Source organism: Apteryx rowi, unplaced genomic scaffold, assembly GCF_003343035.1.
Source record: "Apteryx rowi isolate R43461 unplaced genomic scaffold, aptRow1 scaffold_567, whole genome shotgun sequence".
NCBI classification, from domain to species: Eukaryota; Metazoa; Chordata; class Aves; order Apterygiformes; family Apterygidae; genus Apteryx; species Apteryx rowi.
In genome coordinates this window covers 201,173-214,461 of record NW_020450835.1, presented here as the reverse complement: position 1 = coordinate 214,461, position 13,289 = coordinate 201,173, and the positions used below count along the sequence as shown (strand labels likewise).

Here is a 13,289-nt window from a genome sequence, read left to right as displayed (position 1 = left end):
GAGGTATTTAAAATGATTGAAGGGTTCAATTTTCTTTGAAATTACTTTGGCTCCARGCTACAGCACACGCCGAAATCATATAACCACTGCGAACAACAGTGTCCTGCAACCTGTATTGGAAAGTTTTGAAAGACTAATGAGGTGTTTCCCCACACTGCAAGGAATGAAAGGTTAACTCTGTCTTCCTAAACGCTAAGATGATATACAGTGCAGCMTGAAAAGCAAAGACATTGCCTAGTGAAGCTAGTTTTCTCAAGATAGATTGAGAAAGACTAAGAAATTTCCATATTCATATTTTGAAGCTTGTAATTTAACTGAGGAGGACACTTTACGCACTCTCTCCAGCTTAGTTTTCCRGGTGCAAGTTCAGCACGGGTTGTATTATACGCCATGAAAAAGTTAGTCTTAAATGACTTAACACTTTACCTACCTGCAGGTTTAAAGGAAGCTAGCTTTTAAGAACAAGCAGCAGATCCCTTTGCATCTCAAGTCCAGCACACGAGCAGTCACAACTGCACAGAAGCCCACCTGGTGAGCCTGAGGTTTCAACGTAAGCAGTGACGGACACTTACCGATGCACACGTCTATCTTCCCCTTGATGGCAGCTTCGTGCAGAGGAGTGTAGTTCCAGTTGTCTCTGGCGTTTGGGTCTGCCCCTTGACACAGCAACAGACTAACCACTTCAGCGTGGCCAAAAGAGCAGGCGTTGTGAAGGGGTATCAGCCCTCCATCGTCGCGAGCGTGAACATTGGCTCCGGTCTGTAGCAAGTGCTCTACAACGTCTTTCCTTCCGAAACCTGTAAGAAAACATCTTTCTGTTAAACTGCCTGGCAAAACAGCATGATTTAATAATTAAAACTAACTGCTCAGTCATAGTCCAGTTGYAGAGACACCAGAAGATATTCTGGATGTCCCTCCTCTTTAATAAAAAAAAAGCCTTTGCTTTTTGGTTCGTTTGGCCACAAAGCGAGAACACAGCGTCGCCTGTTCAAGCAATAGTTGGCAGATGCGCTTACGTTCACAACAGAAGCAAACACTACTGTATTATAACCAAAGTCGGACTGGCTGCCACTCCATCGCTTCAAGTTCTGCAACAGACTTGCTGCTCTTTTTCAAGAAAAGCCTTTCACAAGTTTTAGAAATTTAGTATTATCTATGTTTACCCAAAGTCGGGCAACAGAAGTGTTTTATCTATCATTTCTTAATGTAGGTCTCTATCTTGGGCAAGACCCCGCATCAATAAACAGTGAGGGAAACTGTCAACGCTCAGGCAGAACAACTTCATCTAAACCCCAAATACGTTTTTCTTCTCTACAAAGAGTCCGAGTGCTTCCAACTGACAGAAGGACTAGAAAGCGATAGACAGGCGATCCGATGCAATCCGAGACCTCGGTCAGGAAATTTGCCTCTGGAAGGACCCAGCCTGGGCACTCAGCCTCTGTCGCAGCCAGGGAGAACGTCACCGTAAAGCCAGCACCACGAAACTAATAGGCCTCGAAATCCCGCATCAACAGGTCAGGCCCTGACAGCCTTAGCTTGTTGTCCGAGATGAGCCTGGAAAGGAAGAGCTTTCCACCGTCCCAAACGCCTTACAGGACGGGCACAAAATCAGGTAGCRGGCTCGAGTGGGACAGTTTGAACTAGAACCTCATTGTTCATTTTCGTAGCAAGTTGCATCTCAAAGGCGGGAGGTCACTTTTGGAAACCTCAGAGCCGAAAGCAGTATCACTGCAGATTCTGCCACCTAGCTTAAGCATCAAGAATCCCATGTATACCATAACTAAGGCGATGAAACAGGTGAATTAAACGCTGCAGCAAGTGAAATTCCATCACAGTGATGCTCACGGGCAACCTACAGATTGCATCAACTCCACAGACAGATCACGGAATGAAAACATAACTAAAGGCATATTAGTCTCCTTCTGGAAGGCAAATACTAASATACAGAGCTCAAGAGATGCGAGAAAGAAGCTGCTGGTTCTCCCCCAGCYGGACATTTAGTTCAGCTTCACGCCCCCTTTTAGCCAGGGCAGTGTGCTAGATGCAACTGCGCAGGGCCACGGAGCAGAATTAGCCCGCTTCTCCCCCACCGTTCACGCAGACCGACCTCTGAGCCAGGTCTGGAAGCTCTGCATCCACACCAGCTTATCCAGATAGGGCTGTTATAGCTTGAAATCTAGTTTTCATTCAAGCTGCCAGCTAACCATTTTGCAGGGATTCATGCCACCTCCTCGCTGAAGTGCGGACACTCCTGCAGCACCCCTTCTTGCAGGACAAGTTTTCTAGTAGCTGACTAAGACTCTGCCTAAGGCAGGCTGGGCAGAAACAAACAGCCCGGAACTCCAGAACCCTCAAACCACAGTATTTTGGGTAAAGACGACAATTCARCAGTATCTTCATTTCTACCTGAAGAGCTGTTCTGTCAGACACACACAAGCACATGGAGGAACAGTTTGGAGGTGTCATCGGGGAGACACGCACAGATGCTCACATCCAGCACAGACTGCAGCAATTAACGTCTCGGTTAATCCTGTAGCCTAGGTGCAGCTTAAGGACTCCAACTCACAGGCACGGACTGACTGCTTCCGGATCRCTGTAGGGATTCCCCCGTCCTCACTGTCCCGAGCCCTCATCCGCCTGCAGCACAGATGCTCGAACCGCTACAAGTCACAGCCCGGCACACTAAGGAGAAACCCAAACCAGTTTGTTTTAACACAGGGGACTAAGCAGAAGTTCAGCAGCTGCGTCACAAGCTGCTGAGCCAGCCCAGCGGCGGGGAGGAGCCCACAGCCGGAGCGGCACCCGGCGCAGCTATCCGGTTTAGTCCTCACCGCGCACGAGCCGAAGCTCTCGGGGACGTTATACGCCGACCCCAGGACAGGAACCTCACCGCGGCAGAAATTACGCCGTAGGAATGGAAACGTGTGAATCAGAACCGGAACCATTAAAAGTGGTACGTAGTTACTCTCGTGACAACGCTGCTACCCGGAGATGACATCTACTTAACCGATCCGTGAGCAAGCCAGCTGCTACCGCAAATCACTGCAGCTGCTAGCCTGAAACTTCTCTGCTTCCGKTATAGAGCAGTCCAGGAACACCACACGCAAGTTTTCTAACAAAAAGGACAGTCTAAACGGGTGCAGTAGCAAGCGAAGGGTATCTGGTGCCTCTGCAAAGCCAGCAGGCCTGGGGCATAAACGCCGAGAAACAAGCCCTCGAGGCTCTGCATCTGTATCGTTCATCTGACTGCCRAAAGAAAATCTGGCGAGAGAGGAATTAGAAAGGGGCATTTTACGCTAAACAGTAAATAACACATTTTATTAGCCTTCAGTGTTTATAGGCTAAACCACTACAAGCAGTGCCGAAACTGCACCTGCGTTTGCTTTACATGTTCCTTCTCTCCCTAGAGAAAGGCAACCTGACCGTGCCCGAAAGCCCAAATTCCTTCRGGAATTGTTCAGTGATGCCATTTTCACAACTACAGATGCACTTTTTGAAGCTACTGTTGGACACAGTCAGCGATAAAGGTACCTTTGGAAGTGCCAAATGAACACCGTATAGCTTTTGGAGAATGAGCTCTTCTGTTCAGGCCTCCAGAAAGCACAGTAAAAGTTGCTGTAAATTTATCACACCAAACCACAGCCCAGCTTTCAAAGAAAGAGCAATCGGTTATGTGAATAGCTCCCCTGCCAAAACGTGTAAGAACTCGAACAGATGAGGTACCAGGAAGTTTTTAAAAAGATCGCATGACCACGTCTGACAAACCAGGCGTAGTTAGTAAAACCTCCTGCAACATCAGAGTCGCCTTTTGTAAAAATCCAGAAATACGAGGAGTCATTTGTGACAGATGAAACATGTTTGATGTGGTTTAAACAGAAGAAGCCATTTTGATTTAGTGTAAGATGACTTTAAAGCCTTAGTTTTGCATATTTGTGGTTAACCTTAAATTCACCAGGTCTAAGGAAGAATTCTCAGAGAAGGACTTGCAATCAAGGCACCCAAAAGGTGGCCAAGCAGAGAGGACTCTCCAAAAAGGCGTAACAGGGGGAGAGCCACGCTGAAAGGCCCACGCACGCAGGCTTTTTTCGGATGAGATGCACCCACCAGCTTCCACGTCACACAAGGCTCAACCCCGCAGCGACACCGTGCTGTGGCTACTTCCAAACCGGGCATCTCCCCTCGGGCAGGATCCCTTATTAGCTTGGTCTGCTTCAGCTATAGCACGGCCMAAGTGCATCCTACCTGCTCTCCTGAAATAACCTAGAAACTTATCGGGTAAGTTTTGAAGTAGCTCAGAAAAATATATTGTCCAGGAGAAAAAAGGAAGCATTAATCCCATTATAAAAAAAAAAAGGCAACAGCAAGACTAYGTCGGAAATAAATGGTAAAATATTCATCAGCCAAACCAAAGGAATGGCAAAAATTCAGAGGGGCCGAGAGGCTCTGTATTTCTTCAGTCATCTCGCATGAGACACTGAAGACCACAGCTTGTTTAGCCTGGCAAAAGCCAGGCGACTGACAAGGCTGTGACAGCTTCACATAAAACAAACTGTGAGACAGGCAGACAATTCAGAAAAAGAAGCCGTTTAACCAGTTCTTTGCCAGTGCTGCATTGCGGCCTCTTTCCAGTTTGCAAAGGCTGAATCACTTTAGGCTGAAAGTGAGGGGTTTAAAAAAAACCAAAAAAACCAAAAAGGATTTCTGCTAGAGCAGCTTAATGACTGAGCTTAATAAACTTTTAAGCACAACACAGGGCGCAAGGGAAGCGACGGGAGCGTCCGTCAGTGCCCCCATGAGACGCTCTGCTTCGGGCACACACCCGCGCTACACCCGCGTTCGGCTCGTCAGAAGCTGCCACACGGTAATAAATTACAGGCTTTTYGTTACCAGCATCCCCAGAAGCCGCGTGATTTGCTGCCCAACGTCACGGATCCTTTTCAGAAAGTCTGGCGAGAGACCAAGCAAGTAAACACAGGGACTGGCCGCAGGGATTTCACCGGTCAGTGCCATGTACCTAGCAGTCGGTGTGAACTGTTCGAGTACAACTGCGCTGCTTCGCCTGCTGCCCAGCTAAGGTCACGTTATCACGGCATGGTGTGGACTCCTCCAACCGSCAAGCCCATCCGCGGCAAAGCTGCTGTCAGACGCAGAGTCTAACTCAAAGCGTCCGCAGTCGTCCTGGAAAGACTTTTTACTTTCATTTTTCTCCTCCTTTCACCYGCTTGCTCTTAAAAATGCATTGGTCCCACAAGGAGCTAGTTTAAAGTTAACTAAGTGGATAATCACCATGCAAGCTGTGAACAGTCAAATCAACTGATTTAACTAAGCAAGCTGTAGAGCAGAACACAGTTTATTATGCAGAACACAACTAAACCAGTTGATTTAGTTAAGCAAGCTACAGAGCCGTCAAGGTGGGGAAAAGAGCACCTGGTTCAGTACTGCTGAAGGCCTGAAGTTTTGCATTTATATCTTCTTGTATTTCGATTCAAGGCATTTCAAATGGGAAGGAGATAAAATGTGTTGTATGGGTCAGGCAATACCACTGAGGAGAAGTGAAACAAGTCACCGGTCACAGACAAAAGCAACAGAGCAYTTCCTAGAAAGCAGCAAAATCGTGACACTGACACAGTTCACACGCTAGTAACACTACAGCAAACACACACACACGCAAAAGGAAGAACTCCAGCGCCAAGCCTGGTAATTCATTAACTCATCTTTTCACAAGGTTGTAAGGCTGCCAGGAGGCTTCCCAATCCGCTGCACAGTCACCACTCTTCCTTCTATACATACGAACCCACCTGAAAATGTTTAGCCCTGCTTTAAGTTGCCCAAGGCAGAATTAATCAGCGACTTCAGCTTTACGAACATGTCTGCTGGAGTAAGGTCAGACACCTCTTGTACGGCAAGGATAAATCAGGCAGTTGCAACAGAACGAGTCAGAGTGGTTCAGGAAGACACTGCCCCCCGCCCAAGCCAGGCTTTCCAAGGCAATTTAAGCTAACCTGTTTTACCTTGCACCCTARGCGGAGCGACTGTGGTCAATGCAGGCATTTCTGCATGGAGCAGAGGTGCGTAATAAGTTCCTAACTACTTCTGACCCCTTCCTGACTCTCTCTCAGGCAGCTAAGTCAGTCGGGTCTGCCTTCTCAGCAAGTTTCTGCCAATCCGACCTACACATGCTGAAGCAGCTCGCATTTTCGTGCTAATAAATCGCCAGCTGACAGATCAAACCGATCAGCCCTCTTGTTAAGAGCTCCGACCACTGACCCTTTTCCAACTCAAGCAAGGTCCCTTTGACTTCYGAGAGTTATCACTAGGGATATCAAAAGCCTGCTTACAGGAAACTTCCCTTCCCACATAGCTTTTTGCTGCTAGTGTAGCCCCAAGCAGAAAGCAGACAAGGTACCGTCACTAATGCTCTAAGAAGGGATCTAKTCACCTTAAAACATGTTTCTCCAAACTGAGTTTGGGCTGCTACCACCAAAACCTTCATGCTGTGATCCCAGCTCCACGCCTTCCCAAACACCGCTCCGGTCCTCTAATCACACGTGCTTTGCCCTCTTCCAGATGAGGCGAAGGGCACCAGTTGCTGTTACAGAGGCATCGTCTAAGAACTTGAGGGACTAAATTCATGATTAAAAAGCCCAAATTACACTTCTCATTAACAGGGCGTGGAACCGGACAAGCTTACGACTGTGGCTAGATGAAGAAACTAGTTAGGACTCAGCTATTTTTTATCAGGTCCATCCACCTAGTCATTTCTGAAAGAGGTACCACTATTAGTGCTATACCCGTGAGGAGTAAGCTTAAACATATGAGTCAAGGTGTCAGCAGCAAACACATATAYGTCCTTTTGAAAGACTAAGCCTTTTTCCGGAATAGAAGCTAAGTCCCTCACCAGGCAGCTCCTACAAATTCCAGCTGGCTCTGGGAACAAGCTGGGATTCGCCATGAAYTCTGTTGTCTCTAAACTTTCCCTAAAGCTACTGGGAACTGGTATTTTACTACTTTGGAAGAYGGGACCTTTGCCAAGCTGAGAACAACTATACTTCCAGTTTATGGAATAAAGCCACAACTTATGGCTGGGTTAGTCCTGGAGACCCATTAAATGCTAATCTAGGAAGCGAGGTCTAAATTACAGAGCACCTTAAAGAGAATGACAGGGATACACACACAGGGAGTGAAGTCTAAGAGCGCACAACATCAGACCAGAGTGTGCTCGACTAGCTAAGCCAAAGCTTTAAGATGAGGATAAAACAAACTGCATCTCTTTTGAGATATTAAGAGAAAACTGGATATATTTAAGCAGTATTGATTTTCAACTCCTTTGACTGGGAAGGAAGAGCTTCTACTCCCAAGGTTTCCCTTTTGTAAAGACAGTCCCAGATGTCTCTGAACCAACACGCACAACATGGAGATGCAAACAGGTGACAGACCACAGTAACTCTTTTCTTCTGGCACTAACACCATGAACAATTTAGTCAGCTCCCACGCGGGTGAACCCCATTTTTTGTGCAAGAGCATTTGTATATAATACATTTCAGTCTTAAGGAAGAGAGGGCCATGAAGAGCCCTGTKTAATAGCAAGTTTCTGTAGGATCAGCTTTCATTTCATAAACCCTCTTTTCTTAGARCACAATCCAAGTTTATATTTTTCTTTCTATTCGGATCCAAGTATCTTYCAATAACCCTTCAGAAACCTTATCATTAACATACTCTACACCTTAATTCCAAAAGGTTGGACAAATACGGACAGTCTGAAAGTCAACARTTCTACAGCAGCATGTAAATATGCTTCTCTGTCCCTCGCCTCAAGAACTCATTAGAGGAATTTACTGTCATTACCTGCCTTACATACTGAAGTGCTCAAAACTTAAACAGAAGTTTCAAATGCAGCTCTTTGGACAGCATGAAACCGAACAAACTGAAACTGCTACCGGACGGTAAAACTCTGTCCTCCCCCCCAAACCCCCAAGGGTTGTATTGACTCTGATAGACTCCTTTTTGCCTCCGTTCTCACAGCACTGCCRCAATGTCCCAGCGAGGAGCCTAGAGCAGTCATAATTGCACAGACGCAYAAGCAAGCTCCTCCTTACGGTGCCTATTTTAAGCACCTGACAGCAAGCCTCATCCTCCTGCACCCACTCACAGGGAGCCCCGGGTTGTTTTCTGAGAGACCCAAAAGCCAAGTAGCATCACCACATTTCTCCTTTCACGTCCGGCTTCAGAAGACCTTAGCTCTACTGCAAGCGCACAGCATTAAGCCTACTAACGCTCAGTTCCTAACTCAGTTAGGAGGGAGCCTTCCCATCAGCCTTTCCTGGTAGGATTTCTTGGACGATTTTTAATCATTTTTTAAAACCAAGCGACTACTGTCTGCTACTTTTTACTCCTCCTGCRATGCTGAAATTTGCGTTTGGGCCACGCAGTATTTTCAAGTGCAACATATCAAATYCTTTACAAAGGTCTTAAACAATATTAGCAAGGGCCTGCTCCTTCCCAGCTTTGCCTCATKGCAGCACAGCCGCAATGCATGTCCAGAAGAGATTATCTTAACATACTGCTGTGAGCCTTTCCACCATCACAAGTAGAAGATGATAGGACACATTTTAACTTAAGCCTCGGAGTTCTGCATTTGACTGGTCAACTCTAGCAACTTCACAAGCAATGTCAACAAAACTTGTATCWCACCCTAAGATAAGTTTTGTTTTCTCATCAAAACTCCCTCCCAGAGTACATTTGCATGGTTTCAATAAAAAGCCCATTTTAGCTAAATTACACTGGTTAGGTGCGCTTGTTCTTTTTCCGTTAGGAGCAGCATAAGGGCCATAAAACAGAAACAGGCCTCAACACAGCATTAATCCATCCTCTCTCTCAGACATGCTTTAAGGATTCATAAGATTTGGTTCAAGGAAGACCCTAACAGAAAAAAGATCACGAGTTTTGATAAGAGGTCAGAGGAATCCTTCTCTCCATCTAGGTATATTAAAGGTAGAAAAGTCCTGGAAAGCCAACTTCTGTACGTTTAGTGTTATACATGGAGCATGACAAAAAAAAGCAAGAAACTGAAAAAGCATCACTGCYAACCTGCTTCAGATCTCTACAGATCAACACAGGCTTCCCCCCAAAACCCAAACAAGTCTCAGAAAATASAGATGTTGAGTGTTGTCCCACCCTRCTCCACGAGAAGTATACCTAAAATGAGATACGCGTCTCACAGATGGAAGTCATCCCACCGTTCCCCCAAAAATAGTTAACGGCATTCCCCAAAGGGGAGAATCTACCCCTCACGCACATGTATAACCACCAACTCGTTTGCTTATGCTGGCTAAAGAGGTGTTTTGTCACCTATATGAGAACAAGGTCACCAAAAGCAGGATTATCAAGCCCAATTACCAGAACAGACAGCACAGGCGTAACAAATTTTTTACAGCTAATGGGGGACCTGTAACATAGCAAAGGTGTCCATAGCCTGGTGTAACCAGCAACGAGTTAAAGCCTTTCTCAGGGAAGAGAGGTAACACATCTCCAAGTCGGACGAACAGTGCAGCGGAAAGGCAGGGAAGGGGAATAGTTTGTCTCATTCCACAAGTACAAAGAAGGGAGCCATTAAGCAGAACATAGGGTATTCCAGTGAAGACAGTGGAAAGCTCAAAATAAAAGAAGTTACTTTTAATATCAGTAAATGCTCCACTTACTCTGTAGAACTCCTTACCACGTGATGTCATCAAATCTACAAACATACATGGTATCAAGTTTAAAAAAAAAAAGGGTAAGTTCATAGAAGGCAAATCTACTGAAGATGGATGAACTTCTACTGGCAGATGGAAACTAGGTCTTGTTCTAGTAGTTGCTTAGCTGCAAACWGCTGGAAAAATACTCGGGGAAGTGTCGTATGCAAACAGGGCAAACGTGTAACTCTTTCCTAGACATCTGCTTTGGCCACCAGCACAACTGAGACCTTGAGTCAAACAGACCTTTGTTCTAGCCAAGCACAGTTGCCTATTACTATTTCATTTCAGTAAAAAGCTAGTTTTCACTGAAAAAAAGTGAGCGCAAAAAGCAATGAACACATATTAACACGTCCGGCCAGCTTTTTCTTTCTCTTTGTAAGTCATCTAATCAGTCGCAAGTCCTTAGAAGCTGCTTCTTGTGTGTTGGGGAGCAACACCCAAAGGCCTCACTGGTACCGGAGACCCAAATATCCTGCTAGCTCTCATCCCACACAGCTGTCAAGACAGCGTGTGCTAGAATAACAGGCCAGCTGAAGGGTGAAAGGAAAAGGATCCTCTGTTGAATCTCTTCCTGCTTTACAAGAGAGGCCTAGATCACCCTGATACAGACTCGGTATTTGCTTCTGCCTTATTAACAGCTAACCAAAGGAGGCCTGCTCACAAGCTGAATAAACCTGACTTTTAAACACACAAGTTTAACAACCAATTCCCCACCATCCAAATCAACCGGCAACTCAGACAACCCACAAAGAAAAGCTGGATAACGCTGCTGCTTCAGTTTGACTTGGCCCTATGCATTTTGTCCGTAAGTGGATAATGGACAGATGACTCCAGCTTCTAGAAATAGATTTTAATCTATCCCCAGCTTTTTAAGTGATCGATTACGGAGGCTTCAGTTCTCTCCTTATCTCAAGTTTACACGTGTACTAAGAAACTTGCATACTCTCAGAAGTCACCCATTTTATCCTCCTTCTACAAAGAGAAAAAAAATTAAGGTAATTTTGAAACTACAAACTTCATAAAGTTTAAGGAAACATGAACTTAGTACTCGTCACAAGAAACGAGAACTGAAGTTGACCTTCCCCTCACCCTGTTACACTAAAAGTGATTTAATTGCCCGGCATTGTTGCCAAAAAGGGTATCCAAGAAAACAGAACTGAGCTAGGGAAAAGTGAAGTACCCAGAAAGAAAAACTGAATCTGACTACCTCAGCAGTTAGAAAACGAAGCTTTGCCTGCAAGTAGAATTCCTCTATTACAAACCACAAGAACAGAAGTGAAACTCTCTGTTGTTGCCTTAAAAAAAGTTAAGCTTCAAGAGGTTTGAGAGAAGCAGTTAAACTCTAAAACGTTTGCATACTGCATTCTTCAACTCTTGTTCCTCTTGTAAGAGGGGCCAAACAGTTCGTAAAGTTAGCTAAGGCTCATAAATTGTGCTATCACACATAACGCAGCTTAATACACTTAGCAGGCTCCTGTGCTCATAAGCGAATGGGTTTTATTTCTCCTTTTGSCCACAGAGGAGGGGGAGATCAGATCAACATATTGCGTCATTTGCAACTATATACTGCCTAAGACCAGTTGCATTCAGACATGTTTACAGGCCTTTTCRAAATATAGGACCCTACGCTTTCTGTAGCAAGAAATCTGTCTAATGCTAATAGATGTCAAACTCATTTGGGGCAGATACATACTTCAGTAATTTGAGGGAGAATACACTTGGCAGCTAAAGGTCTTTAAATCTACAAAAAAACCAGAGAACAGTCTTATTAGGTAGAAGAAATTCACCTGCCRTGTTCCTCACACTACAAGGAAGCATCTCCCATCGCTACTACAGTAACATCGTACCGACACGCTTGCCTTTCAAAGCCTTATCACCTTAAGTAAGTTTTGTCCGCTCCTTCTCTAAACAAAGGACAGGTTTTAAGTGAGATCAATACTGTATCACTACAGGGCCAGCRCTACAGTTTGTACTAGTCTACCATCGAAGTTACAACTTGAGATTTTAGAGCTTAAGGGGAAGAAGCAAGGTCTAATTTTAAGCTTGAATCCAAAGTGAGCAGATTTGAGACGAGGCCTCCAAAATATTAAGCACTTCATGTGGATGCATGCAACAGTGCCAGCCAGCACCATCTTCCAGGGTTCATTAAAATTAAGTACACCCGCACATTCCAGAAGTTCAGTGTGATTTAAACTCAGCTCGTATGAAGTCACACTCTATTGGTAGACCTCAGGGATTAAGGGAGACAAAAACGGTTCAAGACCGGAGTCTTGGGAGACCTAGGGCCACCAGGAGATGCCACTGTGACACTGGAAGTGACAGCAGACTCACACACACTCAGAGTATTATCTGATTGATAAACCGAACACCACTAGCTGGAGACCCAAGCAACGCTGTGTCAGAAAACGTGTATTTTTGCTATTGGTTTCCACACGGTGCTTTCGAGCCACACACCAGCATTTAAATACTGACCACAGAATAAAGCCCGAGTAAAGGCTTCAGCAAATTCTGTTTCTCTTTCACACTGGCTGCTGTGCTGCCCATCTGACCATGTTTACCGGGGCAYGTTCCCAGCTGTAGAACGGGATCCAGAACTCCACCGTCAGTATCAAAGAGCTCTGGTTTGCGGTGCCAAGCGGGGAAAATGAAAACAGCAATCACTCTGTCAGCGAGGAGCGGGCCGGTAAGCACGGCAYGTCGGCAGGAGTAGGTCAGGGCATCCCACAGCCCCTGGCCTAATTAAAAGCTCCAGCGAGATCCGTGCCTCACTGGACTATATAAGTACAATCTGTAACACTGTGGCACTTGTCAGAAAGCCTTCARTCTGACCACAGACCTAGCAACCGTGCCAGTCCTGAGTTATGACCAGTGACTTAAAATATCTTCCCCGTTCTACTGTTATCACAGCCTTCGCTCCCCTGTGCCTCCRGCGATGGCCAAGCCCTGCAAGAAACGCGCTCTTTAGAGACTASGCTACATGGCAGTAGCCACACTTGGTAGGGGGCAATGTTTACTTTCAGCTGAGGTCAACCCGAGCCTCACTTTTGATTTGTTTGACGGTACTATTTCTAGTCACAACATCAGTCCTTCCCTGCAGCAAGGGGCATGTTGTCTCCTGGACACCGCTGTAACTTCTGCTCGAGTTCAGCTGTTCCACTTCACCTCTCGCCCCGGCCCACTCAAACCACAACAGAGGCGCGGATCAATCAGCAGCTACGCTGAGATAACAGAAAACAGASAGCAACAAAAACAACGAAGAATGACAAGACACTGACTTTGGCTCCCAGCGCGGCTACCGGCATCACGGGGTTCCTCGGCTTTCGAGAGTTACTGTGACACAAAGGAAACCCTTAAGCCCAGGCCAGCTCCGTCCCCACTCCCAGCAACCCGGTGACACCGGCTTCCCGAGCCCCGGCACCCACCGGCAGCGAAGTGCAGCGGCGTGGACTTGCGGCCCGCCATGTCCTTGGCGTTCACGTTGCCCGCGTCCACGAGGCGCTTCACGCGCGCCACGTCCCCGTTGCGGCAGGCCTCCAGCAGCTCGCGGAAGGCGCC

The 13,289-nt window shown here is 46.2% G+C and overlaps 1 protein-coding gene across 3 annotated transcripts in view; it reads right to left on the bottom strand.

The window, feature by feature from the left end:
• The window catches only part of TNKS (tankyrase), a 135,545-nt gene extending 122,262 nt beyond the window's left edge, over window positions 1–13,283 (bottom strand). For all 3 annotated transcript variants that reach the window (XM_026082107.1, XM_026082109.1, XM_026082108.1), the window contains exons 1-2: window positions 13,157–13,283; window positions 573–797 (exon numbers count right to left, since the gene is read on the bottom strand). The gene's annotated coding sequence lies outside the window, so the exon portion shown is untranslated. The remainder of the gene's footprint in view (window positions 1–572; window positions 798–13,156) is intronic.
• Between the last annotated feature and the right edge of the window lie 6 nt (window positions 13,284–13,289).